Below are 13554 nucleotides of genomic sequence, written 5' to 3'. Positions count from 1 at the left end.
TGCTCAGAAAAAAACGCATGTCAGAACAGCACACGAATGAAACATTTAAATAACCATCAAGGCTTTAAAGCAAATGCAAAAAAAATAATTAAAAATGTTATTGTTATTTTGTGAATAAGTGCAGTGTCCTGTGAGAGTAACTGAGTACCGCTCAGTTAATACTAATGCTAATGTATGTCACAGTATATTGATTTGCTAGCGCCAGAACTGCAGCTGATAGAAAGTGCGCTGTACCAAAATTCAATGATCAAGAAGAACCTCATGATTATGGAAGGGGGCGTTACATTTCTGATGAGTGCTTGCAGTGTCCGGCCAGTCACAATGCACTGGGTCAGTTGGCCAATCAGAGCAGACTACGCTTGTCGGAAGGATGGACTTTGAAGAAAACAATGCGTTTGAGAGAGGCGGGGTATAGAGGACCTACAATAATGTACAGTATTTGAAAAATAATGTATTTTTTGATCATTAAAGCATTTAAACATATTCTGTTACACCAAATACAAATAATAATGATCTTTAAAAAAAAAGCATCATATGACCTCTTTAATACAGAAATTGCACCTTTTAAAATATAGTCTATGAATTGCCTTTGTTGTGTATGTGTGTGTGTGTGTGTGTGTGTGTGTGTGTGTGTGTGTGTGTGTGTGTGTGTGTGTGTGTGTGTGTGTGTGTATTTCCTGTTTGTCTGGTGGTTTGGTTTTTAGTCAGGCAGGTAATAAAGACTACAGCACTGTGCATACTGACAGCACAGTAATAAACAGCCGAGTCTGATGAACTGAGATCAGAGATTTTCAGAACTCCCTTCAGTGTTTCTGTTCTTTTCAGTTCAAACCGGTCTTTAAATCCATCCTCATAGGTGGGGACACCTGTAGCACCATAACTTAACACGATCAAGACCATGGCTGTATCCTTCTGCTGATACCATAACATGTAAGGCTTGCTACTGTCATCATAACTACAATTTATGTCTGTTATATTCTTCGCGCTGGCTAATATGGGTGTTGGGTTCTGTTGAACATTCACACATTTCACCATCCCTGTAAAATACAAAAATGTTTTAATAGATGTTCTCTTTCAAAGCAAAGAACATAAACGAAAATGATAAATTATAATAATTTGTTCATGTTACTATCAAAAGACATCTTACCTATGTATAATAAGAAATAAATGCACAGTCCATATGCAGCTCTAAACATACTTCTACAACAGCGTTACAAATACTCTGGTTACACACACAGCAAAAATAATGTGATGATAGAGATTGTATGAGTCTTTAGTATAGACAGAGAAGAAGGGAGGAAGGGCGGAAGGGAGGAGTGTGACATGATTAATTCATTTGAATGTGCAAGTTGTCAGGTTCTGCTGACTGGTTTGTACAAATATGGGTTTATTTATTCATGGTTAAGGCAGGTGTGACTGCACGATGATTTTTTCTTTTTATTATTTATATATTGTGTAAACTAGCAGCACACAGATACACAGCATCTATCCCATCCTTAACATCCAGTTTCAGGGTCAATTAATTAGTCTCTGTACTTGACACTGTGTAATTGTTTTCAAAACCTTCCTCAATAGAGGAAGAAATACCAATGTAGCCCCCATCAAGCACTAGCTCTCCTTTTATTTGTCTGTACCAGTATTTGTAATCGTAGTCTGTATCATTCTGGTAATAGTACATTTCCACTGAAGAGCCTGGAAGACTGGATATATGCTTTGGCCATTGAGTGATCAGAACACCATCACTAAAAACAGCCGGAAATACAAAGATATATTAAACAAAACTGGAAATGTTTTCCTTATCAATCTTAATTTACTTAAAACCACAACCAACACTGTCATTTCTTATTCCAAGTTGAATACCTTTTAGACAAATCAATGAGAATAGAAGAAAGCAATCCATTCAGAGATGCTTTTTTTTGTGAAATGTTCTCTGATGTTCAGTTAATAAAAAATAAAAATAAAATTGTAGTTCATATACTGTATTATGAAGTCACACTCCTTTGTTGCAATGCCACTGGTGGGGAAAAAAAGAGGACACTTTTGTTCTGCTTCAAAAGCTCTTTGCCTCCGTCAGCGGCTGACTTCTTTTAAGTGACTAATTTCAAATAAGGAAAGCAACTCTGCTCAACACAACAAACACTGCATGATTCAGTGGATACTAGTGGAGTTTAACAATAGCTGGTTGCAAAGACAATACTTTAAACTTTCTTTTCACTATTACAAAGTACAAATTTAACAAAGTAAAAATTATTAAGACCCAACTGAAGATCTGTATTATAAATCAATTTAAATGTCAGTCTTTTGTGAAAATATCTTTGCCACATTTCCCTGAAGGACTACAAAAATATCCCCAAAGTTATAGTATCATTACTCAGAAAATCAGAGCAAAGTTATTTTCAAAAAGTCAGTTCTGATGTTTTCCATAAATTAAAATGCAGGTTAATCACTGGAACTCAAGCTATTGGGAAATGTGTCTGGCATATTATACATGACCATTTGCTCAACCAATTCATCCATTCAGAACCCGTTAATACATGTATGTTTTGCATGGAGAGGCACAACACAACAAAATATTTTTGCTGTGGATTTGACTGAAACTGTTTTTGTTGCATGAAATGTAAGTATTTATTGGAAATATTTCTCTCGACTGCATCCATCATCTTGGATGTTTCACAGATACTGTCGCAATACATCCTGGTATTGTGTTATCTGTGAAGGATATGTTACTGTAAAATTTGGCCACCACACATGATGCCTTAAAATGTTGTCTAGGTAGGTCTACTAGTTTTGGAGGAAAGCTTATATTTGATTTTGTTTTCAATTAAAAACTGATAGAAAAATCAGGAAAAACAGTAAAACAGTAAAAATCTTTGAAAAAGAAAATCTGAAAAAAAAGAAACAGAAGTTAGATTCCTCTTTTGTATGTATTGCATTTCCTGTTTGTCTGGTGGTTTGGTTTTTAGTCAGGCAGGTAATAAAGACTACAGCACTGTGCATACTGACAGCACAGTAATAAACAGCCGAGTCTGATGAACTGAGATCAGAGATTTTCAGAGCTCCCTTCAGTGTTTCTGTTCTGTCCAGTTCAGTCCGGTCTTTAAATCCATCCTCAAACGTGGGGTCACTTGTAGCACTGAAACTGAACACGATCAAGACCATGGCTGTATCCTTCTGCTGATACCATTGCATATAATCCATGTTACTGTCATCATAACTACAATTTATCACTGCAGATTTCTCGTTGGCTAAAATGGATGTGGGGTTCTGTTGAACGGTCACACATCGCACCATCCCTGTGACAATATAATCAATAAAATCAAATATAAATATATGTTTTAATAGATATTCTTTTTAAACAACAACCAAACTGATATATACAGTAGCTATAATAATTTGATCATTCTGCTCTCAACGGACATCTTACCTATATATAATAAGAAATAAACGCACAGTCCATACGCAGCTCTGAACATTCTTCTAAAACAGGGTTAAAAAATACTCTGGCTATGCACACAGCAAAAATAATCTGACAAGGTGAGAGAGAGAGAGTACAAGACTTTAATATCAACAGAGAGAGAGGAATACCTGTACATTAAAGTCACATCTCCCCCTACTGACTGCGTCACATCAACAAGACCTTTGTGTGAAAGTGCTTTTGGCATAAGGGAGGGGTGTAAAATGATTAATGTAATTCTACTGTATGTGCGGGTTGTAAGGTTCTGCTGACTTGTCTGTAGAGATATGGGTTTATTTCTTTGTGGTTGAGGCAGGTGTGATTTAGAGGTTGCCATCCAATGGGTTTTTGTTGTACAATTTATTAGTGTTTATTCACTGTGTAAACTAGCAGCACACAGATACACAGCATCAATCCCCTCCTTAACATCCACTTTCAGGGTCCATTGCTTCTTCTCTGTACCTGACACTGTAAAACCGGTTCCAAAATCCTTCTCAGTCGAGCCAGAGCTAACAATGTAGCTCCCAACAAGCTCTAGCTCTCCTTTTATTTGTCTGTACCAGTATTTGTAGTCATAATTTGTATCATTTTGGTAACAGTGCATTTCAACTGAGAAGCCTGGAAGTCTGGATATGTATTTCGGCCATTGAGTGATCAGAACACCGTCACTGAAATCTGCTGGAAATACAAAGATATCGTAATAAACAGGATATGTTTTTTCATTCGAAATCTACAGTACATTTATTCTAAACCACGAAGATCACTGTCAATTCTTATTTCAAGTTAAACTTTAATACCTTTTAGACAAAGCAATGTGAATAGGAGAAGAAAGGAGTCCATTTAGAGTTGCTTTTTATGAAATCGTCTCTGATGTTCAGCAAATTACAAATAAAATAAAAAAATAAGCTAGTTTTTCATATATTTATAAAGCCACACCCCTTTGTTGCTTAGTCATTGGTGGAAAAAAAGAGAGCATGTTTTATCTTTTCCAAAAGCTCTTTTCTACATAAGCAGCTGCTTTCTTTTAAGAGATTGATTTCAAAGCAATTCGGCTCGCAGCGAAAACAGCACATGATATTCACAACGAATACTAGCGGAGTTCAGCATGAGCATGTTTTAAGTTAATATTGTAATGAGATTAAAATAGCACACCCTTGAATATGGACACTTTTTCACAATGACATTTGGAACGTGGTTGTCTACTATAGCAGGGTAAACTTACAGGTAAAAGGTAAATATATTTTACACAATTATTGTGGGTGCAAATTATAAGTAGGTACAAAGTCATTGCCTTTTGGCAAATGTCGCCATTTTTTCAAGTCAAAATTCATAATTTCCACTGCCACTGTCTTTATGAGTGAATCAGTGAATCATTCACTCAATCAGTTTGTTCATTCAGAACACCACTACTGTGTCTTGCCTGGAGATGCACAGCACAACAGAATATTTATCTGTGGATATGAATTGGAATATTTTTGTTGATGGAGGAAAAAAAAAAAAACATTCTGAAGTATTAGTTTACCTATATATGTTTACCTATAGAAGGCTGCAAAGAACACTCTTGCTAAGGTGGAATATTGCTTAATTAATTTATTGATTAATTTACTGAATTCAATGATGAACTGCCTTTAACTATAATTTTGCATTATTGACAAACTGTTTTCCTACTGAATGTTGTTCAGTTGCTTTGACGCAATGTATTTTGTTTAAAGCGCTATATAAATAAAGGTGACTTGACTTGACTTGACTTGGTTGATGTAATGCATCAAAATATAAGTATTTACTGGCAACATTTCTTTTCTTTCCATCCACCATCTTGGATGTTTCACAGAAACTGTTGAAATGCATTCTGGTATTGCATTATATGTGAATGCTACGTTAAGTTGGCCAGCACACATGCCGCTGTCTGGGTAGATCCTGTACTCAGTTTGGGAGCAACACTTATATCTGATTGTGTTTTCTATTAAAAACTGTACAAAAATATTATTTGATGTAGAAATGAAATGCTGTAACAAGCCTTTTCATTAGTGTCACATTTGAACCTCAAGAACATTAGATTGGCTTTTTTGTGCATTTCCTGTTTATCTGGTGGTTTGGTTTTTAGTCAGGCAGGTAATAAAGACTACAGCACTGTGCATACTGACAGCACAGTAATAAACAGCCGAGTCTGATGAACTGAGATCAGAGATTTTCAGAACTCCCTTCAGTGTTTCTGTTCTTTCCAATTTAAACCGGCCTTTAAATCCATCCTCATAGGTGGGGTCACTTGTAGCACTGTAACTTAACACGATCAAGACCATGGCTGTATCCTTCTGCTGATACCATAACATGTTTGGCTTGTTACTGTCATCATAACTACAATTTATGTCTGTTATATTCTTCGCGCTGGCTAATATGGGTGTTGGGTTCTGTTGAACATTCACACATTTCACCATCCCTATAAAAAAACAAAAATGTTTTAAGAGATGTTCTCTTTCAAAGCAAAGAACATAAACGAAAATGATAAATTATAATAATTTGTTCATGTTACTATCAAAAGACATCTTACCTATGTATAATAAGAAATAAATGCACAGTCCATATGCAGCTCTAAACATACTTCTACAACAGCGTTACAAATACTCTGGTTACGCACACAACAAAAATAATGTGATGATAGAGATTGTATGAGTCTTTAGTATAGACAGAGAAGAAGGGAGGAAGGGCGGAAGGGAGGAGTGTGACATGATAAATTCATTTGAATGTGCAAGTTGTCAGGTTCTGCTGACTGGTTTGTACAAATATGGGTTTATTTATTCATGGTTAAGGCAGGTGTGATTGCAGGATTTTATTGCATTTTTTCTTACACCATTTCTTTTTCTTTTTATTTGTTTCATTGTGTAAACTAGCAGCACACAGATACACAGCATCAATCCCATCATTAACATCCACTTTCAGGGTCCATTAATTAGTCTGTGTACTTGACACTGTGAAATTAGTTCCAAAACCTTCCTCATTAGAGGAAGAAATAACAATGTAGCCCCCAGCAACAGAATATTTTGCTGTGGATTTGACTGAAACTGTTTTTGTTGCATGAAATGTAAGTATTTATTGGAAATATTTCTCTCGACTGCATCCATCATCTTGTATGTTTCACAGATACTGTCGCAATGCATCCTGGTATTGTGTTATCTGTGAAGGATATGTTACTGTAAAATTTGGCCACCACACATGATGCCTTAAAATGTTGTCTAGGTAGGTCTACTAGTTTTGGAGGAAAGCTTATATTTGATTGTGTTTTCAATTAAAAACTGACAGAAAGTACAAAAATCTTTGAAAAAGAAAATCTGAAAAAAAGAAAAAGATACAGAGGTTAGATTCCTCATTTGTACGTATTGCATTTCCTGTTTGTCTGGTGGCTTGGTTTTTAGTCAGGCAGGTAATAAAGACTACAGCACTGTGCATACTGACAGCACAGTAATAAACAGCCGAGTCTGATGAACTGAGATCAGAGATTTTCAGGACTCCCTTCAGTGTTTCTGTTCTGTCCAGTTCAGTCCGGCCTTTAAATCCATCTTCAAACGTGGGTTCACCTGTAGCACTGTAACTGAAGACGATCAAGACCATGGCTGTATCCTTCTGCTGATACCATTGCATATAATCCATGTTACTATCATCATAACTACAATTTATCACTGCAGATTTCTCGTTGGCTAAAATGGATGTGGGGTTCTGTTGAACGGTCACACATCGCACCATCCCTGTGACAATATAATCAATAAAATCAAATATAAATATATGTTTTAATAGATATTCATTTTAAAAGCAAAGAACAACAACCAAACTGATATATACAGTAGCTATAATAATTTGATCATTCTGCTCTCAACGGACATCTTACCTATATATAATAATAAATAAAAGCACAGTCCATACGCAGCTCTGAACATTCTTCTAAAACAGGGTTAAAAAATACTCTGGCTATGCACACAGCAAAAATAATCTGACAAGGTGAGAGAGAGAGTACAAGACTTTAGTATCAACAGAGAGAGAGGAATACCTGTACATTAAAGTCACATCTCCCCCTACTGACTGCATCACATCAACAAGACCTTTGTGTGAAAGTGCTTTTGGCATAAGGAAGGGGTGTAAAATGATTAATGTAATTCTACTGTATGCGCGGGTTGTAAGGTTCTGCTGACTTGTCTGTAGAGATATGGGTTTATTTTATGAATACAACCAGTATTTGTATTCATAATTTGTATCATTTTGGTAACAGTGCATTTCCACTGAGAAGCCTGGAAGTCTGGATATGTATTTGGGCCATTGAGTGATCAGAACACCGTCACTGAAATCTGCTGGAAATACAAAGATATCGTAATAAACAGGATATGTTTTTTCATTAGAAATCTACAGTACATTTATTCTAAACCACGAAGATCACTTTCAATTCTTATTTCAAGTTAAACTTTAATACCTTTTAGACAAAGCAATGTGAATAGGAGAAGAAAGGAGTCCATTTAGAGTTGCTTTTTATGAAATCTTCTCTGATGTTCAGCAAATTACAAAAAAAAAAAAAAAAATAAGCTAGTACTTCATATATTTATAAAGCCACACCCCTTTGTTGCTTAGTCATTGGTGGAAAAAAAGAGAGCATTTTTGAGTTACAAAAGCTCTTTTCTACATAAGCAGCTGCTTTCTTTTAAGAGATTGATTTCAAAGCAATTCGGCTCGCAGCAAAAACAGCACATGATATTCACAACGAATACTAGCGGAGTTCAGCATGAGCATGTTTTAAGTTAATATTGTAATGAGATTAAAATAGCACACCCTTGAATATGGACACTTTTTCACAATGACATTTGGAACGTGGTTGTCTACTATAGCAGGGTAAACTTACAGGTAAAAGGCAAATATATTTTACACAATTATTGTGGTTGCAAATTATAAGTAGGTACAAAGTCATTGCCTTTTGTCGCCCTTTTTTTTTTTTAAGTCAAAATGCATCATTTCCACTGCCACTGTCTTTATGAGTGCATCAGTGAATCATTCACTCAATCAGTTTGTTCATTCAGAACACCACTACTGTGTGTTGCTTGGAGATGCACAGCATAACAGAATATTTATCTGTGGATATGAATTGGAATATTTTTGTTGATGGAGCAAGAAAAAATAAATAAAAATACATTCTGAAGTATTAGTTTACCTATATATGTTTATAATTTACTGATGTAATGCATCAAAATAAATGGCATTAAATTAAAGTATTTACTGGCAACATTTCTTTCCATCCACCATCTTGGATGTTTCACAGAAACTGTTGAAATGCATTCTGGTATTGCATTATATGTGAATGCTACGTTAAGTTGGCCAGCACACATGCCGCTGTCTGGGTAGATCCTGTACTCAGTTTGGGAGCAACACTTATATCTGATTGTGTTTTCTATTAAAAACTGTACAAAAATATTATTTGATGTAGAAATGAAATGCTGTAACAAGCCTTTTCATTAGTGTCACATTTGAACCTCAAGAACATTAGATTGGCTTTTTTGTGCATTTCCTGTTTGTCTGGTGGTTTGGTTTTTAGTCAGGCAGGTAATAAAGACTACAGCACTGTGCATACTGACAGCACAGTAATAAACAGCCGAGTCTGATGAACTGAGATCAGAGATTTTCAGAACTCCCTTCAGTGTTTCTGTTCTTTTCAGTTCAAACCGGTCTTTAAATCCATCCTCATAGGTGGGGTCACTTGTAGCCATGGCCGCGGGAAGTGGGGGTGCTGGGGGTGCTGCAGCACCCCCTAGTGACGAGAGGGAGATAAAAAAAAATGTAGGCCTATTAAAATATTTTGCTCGTTCCATGCAGAATACATCCATCTTTATATAATACAGCGCACCTCGACATTTGGACACCTGTAACCAGTCCAGGGCACCCCGCCTACATGTAGCTCAGGTAAGAGCATGGTGCTGCCGCGCTTGTAACATTTATTTTTTTGGCAACAAGTGTGGGATCAGCTTTGACTAGCCAAGCAATTGTAAGTAGTACACTATTATAGTATTTTTGTAAGGTGGTGGGGATGGAGATGGAGAGTATTATTTCGTTCGTGTGTTCCTTGCGTAATTATTGTGGAGAAATGTTAAAATAAAGTTTAAATAGTCGGAGATTATTTCCTTGTGGTTTGTGTAAAAAGGTTGGAGATGAAAGCTTTATACTGTGCGTGTGTTCTTTGCGTAATGGATGTGGAGAACTGTTCAATAAACAAATTGCTTAAATAGTCAGAGATTATTTCCTTGTGGTGTGCGTAAAAAGATTTTGGAGTTAATAGAGTTGCGTGTGACATAAACGTGCAGTGACTCAAGCCAGCTGACCAAATCGATTGCATTGTTTTAGCGTTATTGTGAAGTTTGATTAATATTATATTTTGTTGTAATATTATTTGTTGTATCTTAATATGTTGCATGTATGTATAGGCTATCTGAAATTGTAATGAAAGTAATTATTTAGTTTTCTTTCGATTATTAAACTATTATTTCTGATTCTGCTTCTGCTTCAGATTAATAACCCATTGCGCATATCTGAGAACTGATGTCTGTACGTTTCAGACCCTGGCTGGCTGTGCACTGAAGTGTATATGACAATAAAAGTAGTAAATCTCAATGTATTTATTTTTAAAATGTATTTTAAATAGGCCTATATAGGCTCATAGGTTTTTTGTCAAAAAAAAAAAAAAAAAAAAAAAAAAATTTCACAGCACCCCCTGTTCAAAATTACTTCCCGCGGCCCTGCTTGTAGCACTGTAACTTAACACGATCAAGACCATGGCTGTATCCTTCTGCTGATACCATAACATGTTTGGGCTTGTTACTGTCATCATAACTACAATTTATGTCTGTTATATTCTTCGCGCTGGCTAATATGGGTGTTGGGTTCTGTTGAACATTCACACATTTCACCATCCCTGTAAAATACAAAAATGTTTTAAGAGATGTTCTCTTTCAAAGCAAAGAACATAAACGAAAATGATAAATTATAATAATTTGTTCATGTTACTATCAAAAGACATCTTACCTATGTATAATAAGAAATAAATGCACAGTCCATATGCAGCTCTAAACATACTTCTACAACAGCGTTACAAATACTCTGGTTACGCACACAACAAAAATAATGTGATGATAGAGATTTGTATGAGTCTTTAGTATAGACAGAGAAGAAGGGAGGAAGGGCGGAAGGGAGGAGTGTGACATGATTAATTCATTTGAATGTGCAAGTTGTCAGGTTCTGCTGACTGGTTTGTACAAATATGGGCTTATTTATTCATGGTTAAGGCAGGTGTGATTGCAGGATTTTATTGCATTTTTTGTTAAAGCAATTATTTTTGTGTGTGTGTAAACTAGCAGCACACAGATACACAGCATCAATCCCATCATTAACATCCACTTTCAGGGTCCATTAATTAGTCTCTGTACTTGACACTGTGAAATTAGTTCCAAAACCTTCCTCATTAGAGGAAGAAATAACAATGTAGCCCCCAGCAACAGAATATTTTGCTGTGGATTTGACTGAAACTGTTTTTGTTGCATGAAATGTAAGTATTTATTGGAAATATTTCTCTCGACTGCATCCATCATCTTGTATGTTTCACAGATACTGTCGCAATGCATCCTGGTATTGTGTTATCTGTGAAGGATATGTTACTGTAAAATTTGGCCAGCATACATGATGCCTTAAAATGTTGTCTAGGTAGGTCTACTAGTTTTGGAGGAAAGCTTATATTTGATTGTGTTTTCAATTAAAAACTGACAGAAAGTACAAAAATCTTTGAAAAAGAAAATCTGAAAAAAAAGAAAAAGAAACAGAAGTTAGATTCCTCTTTTGTATGTATTGCATTTCCTGTTTGTCTGGGGGCTTGGTTTTTAGTCAGGCAGGTAATAAAGACTACAGCACTGTGCCTTTTGACAGCACAGTAATAAACAGCCGAGTCTGATAAACTGAGATCAGAGATTTTCAGGACTCCCTTCAGTGTTTCTGTTCTGTCCAGTTCAGTCCGGCCTTTAAATCCATCTTCAAACGTGGGTTCACTTGTAGCACTGAAACTGAAGACGATCAAGACCATGGCTGTATCCTTCTGCTGATACCATTGCATATAATCCATGTTACTGTCATCATAACTACAATTTATCACTGCAGATTTCTCGTTGGCTAAAATGGATGTGGGGTTCTGTTGAACGGTCACACATCGCACCATCCCTGTGACAATATAATCAATAAAATCAAATATAAATATATGTTTAATAGATATTCATTTTAAAAGCCAAAGACCAATAACAAAACTGATATATACAGTAGCTATAATAATTTGATCATTCTGCTCTCAACGGACATCTTACCTATATATAATAATAAATAAACGCACAGTCCATACGCAGCTCTGAACATCCTTCTAAAACAGGGTTAAAAAATACTCTGGCTATGCACACAGCAAAAATAATCTGACAAGGTGAGAGAGAGAGTACAAGACTTTAATATCAACAGAGAGAGAGGAATACCTGTACATTAAAGTCACATCTCCCCCTACTGACTGCGTCACATCAACAAGACCTTTGTGTGAAAGTGCTTTTGGCATAAGGGAGGGGTGTAAAATGATTAATGTAATTCTACTGTATGTGCGGGTTGTAAGGTTCTGCTGACTTGTCTGTAGAGATATGGGTTTATTTTTTTGTGGTTGAGACAGGTGGGATTTAGAGGTTGCCATCCAATGGGTTTTTGTTGTACAATTTATTAGTGTTTATTCACTGTGTAAACTAGCAGCACACAGATACACAGCATCAATCCCCTCCTTAACATCCACTTTCAGGGTCATTGCTTCTTCTCTGTACCTGACACTGTAAAACCGGTTCCAAAATCCTTCTCAGTCGAGCCAGAGCTAACAATGTAGCTCCCAACAAGCACTAGCTCTCCTTTTATTTGTCTGTACCAGTATTTGTATTCATAATTTGTATCATTTTGGTAACAGTGTATTTCAACTGAGAAGCCTGGAAGTCTGGATATGTATTTCGGCCATTGAGTGATCAGAACACCGTCACTGAAATCTGCTGGAAATACAAAGATATCGTAATAAACAGGATATGTTTTTTCATTAGAAATCTACAGTACATTTATTATAATCCATGAAGATCACTGTCAATTCTTATTTCAAGTTAAACTTTAATACCTTTTAGACAAAGCAATGTGAATAGGAGAAGAAAGGAGTCCATTTAGAGTTGCTTTTTATGAAATCTTCTCTGATGTTCAGCAAATTACAAATAAAATAAAAAAATAAGCTAGTACTTCATATATTTATAAAGCCACACCCCTTTGTTGCTTAGTCATTGGTGGAAAAAAAGAGAGCATTTTTGATCTGTTACAAAAGCTCTTGCCTACATAAGCGACTGCTTTCTTTTAAGAGATTGATTTGGCAATATGTCTCACAGCGAAAACAGCACATGATATTCACAACGAATACTATCAGAGTTCAGCATGAGCATGTTTTAAGTTAATATTGTAATGAGATTAAAATAGCACTCCCTTGAATATGGACACTTTTTCACAATGACATTTGGAACGTGGTTGTCTACTATAGCAGGGTAAACTTACAGGTAAAAGGCAAATATATTTTACACAATTATTGTGGTTGCAAATTATAAGTAGGTACAAAGTCATTGCCTTTTGTCGCCATTTTTTTTCAAGTCAAAATTCATAATTTCCACTGCCACTGTCTTTATGAGTGAATCAGTGAATCATTCACTCAATCAGTTTGTTCATTCAGAACACCACTACTGTGTGTTGCTTGGAGATGCACAGCATAACAGAATATTTATCTGTGGATATGAATTGGAATATTTTTGTTGATGTAACAAAAAAAAAAAAAAAAAAAAAAAAAACATTCTGAAGTATTAGTTTACCTATATATGTTTACCTATAGAAGGCTGCAAAGAACGCTCTTGCTAAGGTGGAATATTGCTTAATTAATTTATTGATTAATTTACTGAATTCAATGATGAACTGCCTTAACTATAATTTTGCATTATTGACCAACTGTTTTCCTAATGAATGTTTGTTCAGTTGCTTTGACGCAATGT

Source organism: Carassius auratus, chromosome 17 (assembly GCF_003368295.1).
Source record: "Carassius auratus strain Wakin chromosome 17, ASM336829v1, whole genome shotgun sequence".
Taxonomy (NCBI): domain Eukaryota; kingdom Metazoa; phylum Chordata; class Actinopteri; order Cypriniformes; family Cyprinidae; genus Carassius; species Carassius auratus.
Note: the sequence above shows the minus strand (reverse complement) of the source record.